Source organism: Nerophis lumbriciformis, linkage group LG11, assembly GCF_033978685.3.
Source record: "Nerophis lumbriciformis linkage group LG11, RoL_Nlum_v2.1, whole genome shotgun sequence".
In the NCBI taxonomy this organism is placed as follows: Eukaryota; Metazoa; Chordata; class Actinopteri; order Syngnathiformes; family Syngnathidae; genus Nerophis; species Nerophis lumbriciformis.
In genome coordinates this window covers 27403027-27408086 of record NC_084558.2, presented here as the reverse complement: position 1 = coordinate 27408086, position 5060 = coordinate 27403027, and positions in this window count along the sequence as shown.

Sequence of the window (5060 nt, the reverse complement as noted above, 5' to 3'; positions counted from 1 at the left end):
TGTTTGGCTGTCTGATAACCGAGATAATATATGGAAATTGATGTGAAATGTTTGACGAAAACGAATCATACAAAATTCAAACGTACGTAGGGCTGGGCGATATAACAATTTATATATATATATATATATATATATATATATATATATATATATATATATATATATATATATATATATGCCTGTATTGCAGCGACACCAACACTCACATTCGCAAAGATCATATGTAGCCAAGGTGAAAAAGAGGTCTCACTCTGTCATGAGAAGAGTGTGATGTTAGCGGCTTCAAACAGTTGGGATTTATATCTAAGAAAAAGTGTAACATGTTCATAATAAACTTAAAAACATGTCAGGTGTGAGTTAATAGATTGTATAAGCATGGATGTTGTCTTGTTTTTAGCGTAGATTAGACAAGTTTTTTGTAGCATGACAAACTGATGTTTGTAAAATAATATTGTCAGTGTGGGTAAACATTGTACATTAAGATACTATACGTGTAGCCTGTTATTTTAAACAGTTGTATCATTTTCTTCAGTACATCAGTCATTTTCAACATCTGACAAAACATACGATGTTCAATCAAAAATAACCTTCTGATGTCTTCACATTTCACTTATTGGCAATGTAGCATCTAAACATGACAAAAATAGTGTTTTCATTTATGTCCGAAAACATATCGATATCAACTGATATGAAAAAAAATCCCATGTTGCCCATCTCTAGGCTTACGGAAAACTGTATAAACTTTTAGTATCATAGTGCACATATCAACCTCATGTTTGGGTACCAAATTCACACATAAAATGTAGAAGTTTACGTTTGGACCTGAACTGGACTTCTTAGTGAAAAGGCGTAATTGACCGGAATATATATTTTTTCTTTTGTCAGAGCTTTTCTTCCTTTCTTTCACACACCAACACACTTACACACAAACACACACACACAGCAGTGACTGCTATTTTTAACATAATCATCCAACAATTGTCTCGCAACTAAGATGTCATCCTGAGAATTTCGAACTTAGAACTTTTAGCATATCAGTATGTGGAATTAAATTATGGAATGGATTAAGTAAAGAAGTTAAAAATTGTACTCATATGATCCAGTTCAAGAGGTTGTTCAAAATAATAATGCTTACAAAGTACAAAGAAGAAGAATTATGAGAAATGTTTCCAATTTTATTGGAAATAAAATATTCTTCATTTCAGTATGCTAATAATGACTGAATTAATTAATTGAATATTACAAAACTGTTGTGTATACTAATTCATAGATGTTATTTTATTATATAAAACGGTCAGTAAATGATTCTATATATTTGTGAACGCTCTGAAGTGGGAGAGGGGTAGGATTAAATAAGCTTTGCTTCTTCCTAGTCCTTTTCGGGCATGATGTAAAATGAAATTATATGAAATTGTGTGATGTATTATGCTGTAAGTGTGTTCATGTTCGAAATAAACTAAAAGAAAGAAAGAAAGAAAGAAAGAATCAACATCCTGTAGTGGACATTTGTTTTTGGTCTATATCTTTTGGCTATACCTCATAAGGGTATGCTATTTTCATACGCTACTTTATAATGTACTAGTTGTCATTTTAGAGTAATCCCTTGATTAGCGCTGTTATTTGGCTCCGGACATGACCACGATAAATGCATTTCCGCAAAGTAGGAATCATTAATTACAAATCGAATATCTTCATAGATACAGCATTAAAAAAAACTGTTTACTATCTTCTAAATATGTTTTTCAACATTACAACAGCCCTCCTTTACGCTTTTTTAATCCAATATAGCAAAGTTGCCTGAGGCTGAGCCAATCAGTGGCCATGATACTGAACGGTGTGATTAGTCTCATTTGGTGGCCAATACTACTGGAGTATTACTATTTTTAGTAAATTTAGCCATTTTTATGCTTGAAAATAAATAAATTTAATAATTTAGGGAAAACATTGTGTAGATAATGCTGGAAAAAAACCTAGCAATATTTTAAGCACGATGTGGCGAGGGATGACCATAACATTTTAAAAGTAAATGATTAGTTTAGTCTTTTTTGTCTTGATCTTTTGTTCTCTAAAAGGGAATGTCATATGTTTTGGGTTGTCTTATATTCTGGTCAATGCGGTGTTTGTCGCAGTGCTCAAGGACATTCTGTCATGTTCGTCCATTCGATAGGAATCTTCCATGGCGACTCGCGCCTTAGAGCAGGTCACCTTCGAGGTTGTTATTGAAGGGAAAACTCTTTGGTGTGTCAGAGGAAGTCTATTTTCCACTCCAGGTAGTGCAGCTGATTGGAATTTCGGACTTACCTGACACCAATTAGCAATCGTCGCACAGCCCGTTTGACCCGTCAATCACTCGGGAGAGCGAGCGGCAGGTCGGGGTCAGGTGACGGTGCCAAATCCCGGTCCCCGAGGGACCCGTCCATCCTCCATCCATGCACAAAGCTCTTGTCAAAGTAACTCAACTCTCTCACTTCCTCACTTCATATTCTCGACAAAGTAGATGTCAACTTCGTTCGTGTCATCCTGCGACTCGTTGGTTTCCGCAAACAAGGAAACTGACTCACACAGAACAACATGTATTGAATTTGAATGTTTGACTCATATAGAGCTTGTTTATTAAAGAGCTGTCAGACTCATTTTAGCGTCCTCCAATTTCAACAGCATCTTCATTTTTTTTTAATGATGGTGGATTTCCTCTCAGGCATTTACTCAACACAGTAAAATTCCACGCAAGGAGTACAGTTGGGGCTAACATGTTTTTGAGTAATAGCTTTTAAGCATGACTGACTGCGGAATACAAACTCTGAAATTAACATTATTTCTAATTAAAAAACAACATCACAGAGTTGGTTTTGGATCAGGTTTCTGGAAAAATAGTCCCAAAACTGAGATTTTATTGTTTGCGTATACCTCTATAAGAAAACCGATGTTTAGTTCCTTTTTTAACTGCGTCATTTAGTCGTAGTGACCACACAAATATAAGTTGGTATATTTATCTTGAGAACAAAATCTGAAAGACACGGTGAATTTTAAAGTTCTATTATTAGTTTTTTAATTTCTTGATGGCCTCGCACCTTCTTATCCATTTGACCTGCTTTTGCCACATCAACCCTCGTGGGTTGAGGTACTCTGGCACTGGCATTTTGGTGAGGTGGCATTTAGCCACTATGGCCAGCTTGCCAGAGAGCCTCAGGACTGCAGGAAACATTGAAATAAAAAGGCTATAGAAACACCTTTTTAATCAGGCTTTTTACTGATCATCTGAAACTCTTGTTTATTATTTTATTGTCTTGTTTTCTATCTTAATTATTATTACTACTATTATTCTCTCAATGTCATGTTTTTATTAACTTATTAATATCATATTTATATTTTATTTTTACCTATATTTTATCATATGTTTAATAAATTGTTTTAGATGGTGTTAATTTGACTTATTCTCCAGTGTGGATGCCTCAAAGGTGGTGTTTTTCCTCAAATCCTCAGTGCCATGCCATGTTCTGTTTTGTTTTTGCTTTGTTACTGTCTATAGTGCTCTGTGTGTGTGTGTGTGTGTGTGTGTGTGTGTGTGTGTGTGTGTGTTTTCTTCTTGTCTATTTTTTTTTGTACAGGACTTTGTGTTGCCACTTTATGTAGCCTGTGTTTGAAAAGTGCTATATAAATAACGTTTGATTTGATTATATTCGGGGTATATCAATGTCATACATGCAAACAAAAAGGTGGCATTAGATGACTTCCCCCCCGATATTAGTGATGTTCCGTTCAGGGTTTCATTCTGCCGATAACGATACCGATCATCAATAACTGAAAATGGCCAAGACCAGTACCGATCATACTTGCCAACCCTCCCGAATTTTCGGGGAGACTCCCGAAGTTCAGTGCCTCTCCCGAAAATCTCCCGGGGACAACCCTTCTCCCGAATTTCTCCCGATTTCCAGCCAGACAACAATATTGGGGGCGTGCCTTAAAGGCACTGCCTTTAGCGTCCTCTCTCACCTGAAAAGGAGACTATTATATATGTCTCCGTTGTCCATAGGTTTATCTATAACCCATAAAGTAGGCAGGTACGGAGCTATTTCTCAGCGTGTGTTTATTCCAGCCGGCACGTTAATACACTGACACACAACATCCGGATTCCCATCATGCATTGCTTCAAAACTACGGCAAGTAGTAATGTCCAAAAACATAACAGAGACAAAGCAGAAGAACGAAGAAGAGACGGTCATGGCCTGAGACAAAGATGGCTATGATGATAGCTGCAAGGAACATTCCGTTCTCATTTGCGGATGTTTTCAACAAATCCGTGAAGGATATGTTCCCGGATTCAGAGATCGCTCGCCAGTACTCAAATGGCGGAACAAAGGCTACTCAGATAGTGAAAGGTAAGTGTTATTTTTTTTTAAGTAAGCAGCAAGCACAGTACAGTTAGTAGAATTGTGTTTTCATTACTGTGTACTGTACTATATATATCAGTGACGTGCGGTGAGGTTCATGGCTGGTGAGACACTGACTTCATCACAGTCAGATTTACAAACATATGAACCCTAAAGAGTATCTTATTCACCATTTGATTGGCAGCAGTTAACGGGTTATGTTTAAAAGCTCATACCAGCATTCTTCCCTGCTTGGCACTCAGCATCAAGGGTTGGAATTGGGGGTTAAATCACCAAAAATTATTCCCGGGCGCGGCGCCGCTGCTGCCCACTGCTCCCCTCACCTCCCAGGGGGTGATCAAGGGATGGGTCAAATGCAGAGGACACATTTCATTACACCTAGTGTGTGTGACAATCATTGGTACTTTAACTTAACTTTAACTTTACACATATAAACTGTAGCACACAAAAAAGCACATTTAATAAAAAAAAACGTTATTATGGTCTTACCTTTACTTATAAATAAAGTCCATTCGCCGCTGTTGTGCTGGATTAATGATATGTTGATATGTTATATCAACTAAAGCCGTCACTTAAACTTTCCACGTGTAAGATTGAATCTATTTAAAAAAGTGTAACCGAGGGTTTATAAATGTCGCCTATACTGTATGAAACTACAAAATAACAAAC